Raw genomic sequence first — 1,113 nt, 5'->3', positions numbered from 1 at the left:
CCACCCAAATGCTCTCTGTGTCCTCTGCAACCCCATGTACCATCTCCAGTAAATATCTTATGTGCCTCAATAGGAGTATGACCCCAGCAGCTGACGTATTGAGCAAAAAACGTTCAAACAAGATGCGCCATGGCTTTGGTAGCGACAGTAACTCCTGCCAGGTCTCAGCTGTGCTAGCACCTTCTCCAGGAGACCATTGCAGTGAGTCAGCTGGTTCTCCATGGTAACCATGTGTGACAGAAAGGTCATGATAAAAAAAATGCAGACATGTCGGAAGAGATGCAACAGGACTCAGTGGAGTGCTCTATGCAGGCGTTGGAGAAATATAACATAGAAAAAGACTGCGGCTCTTATCAAGAAAGAGTTTGACAAGAAGTATAGTCCCACCTGGCATTGCAGCGTGGGAAGGAACTTCGGTAGATATGTGACACATGAAACCAAGCACTTCATCTACTTCTACCTGGGCCAAGTGGCCATCTTCTGTTCAAATCTGGTGAAAAGCATGGACTGTGCCACACGCCCAGTTATCCATCCAAAAACAAAGACTGCAGCCTAATTCCAAACACCAGAGACTGAAATTTTCAGCCTTGCTAAGGGAACACCGCGATCCTTGAACCTTTATTGTGTTTTGTACAGGACATTCTCTGTACTCGTTTGTTGTGGTACTAAAACAATCAGCAAAACTGCTTACATTTGTATTTATTTTCTATTCCTTACTTCTGCCCATTTTTTTTCCCCTCTCAAAATCCATTCCTTTAAAAAATAAATCTGTTGCAGACGTGAAAAAAAAATTCAAACAGATGCAAGGTCTAAATTCTGAGAATATCAACACAAACATAAGATACCCAATGGCCCCCAGACTAATCACTTGTCTCCAGTGGCATCCAAGGCAACCACTTAGCTCCTCCCTAACCCTCATCTCTCATGCCTGCTCTTGTCCGTTAACTTCTGTATCTCCTGCTTTCCTGCCCATGGGTGCAGTTAGGCACAAATCACTGCATCTCATATAGATATCTCCATATAAAAAAATGTGATAAACAATATTTATATTTCACATTGGGCATAGTGGCTCATACCTGTCATCCCAGCACTTTGGGAGGTGAAGGTGAGAGG

General features: G+C 43.5%; 1 pseudogene; it reads left to right on the top strand.

Annotated features, from left to right (window-relative positions):
• Positions 1–229: 229 nt before the first annotated feature.
• LOC110595744 lies at positions 230–556 on the top strand (annotated as a pseudogene).
• The last annotated feature ends 557 nt before the right edge of the window (positions 557–1,113 follow it).

This window comes from Carlito syrichta, unplaced genomic scaffold, assembly GCF_000164805.1.
Source record: "Carlito syrichta isolate Samal-C Ts95f unplaced genomic scaffold, Tarsius_syrichta-2.0.1 Scaffold303985, whole genome shotgun sequence".
NCBI classification, from domain to species: domain Eukaryota; kingdom Metazoa; phylum Chordata; class Mammalia; order Primates; family Tarsiidae; genus Carlito; species Carlito syrichta.
This window is presented reverse-complemented; position numbering and strand designations above follow the sequence as displayed.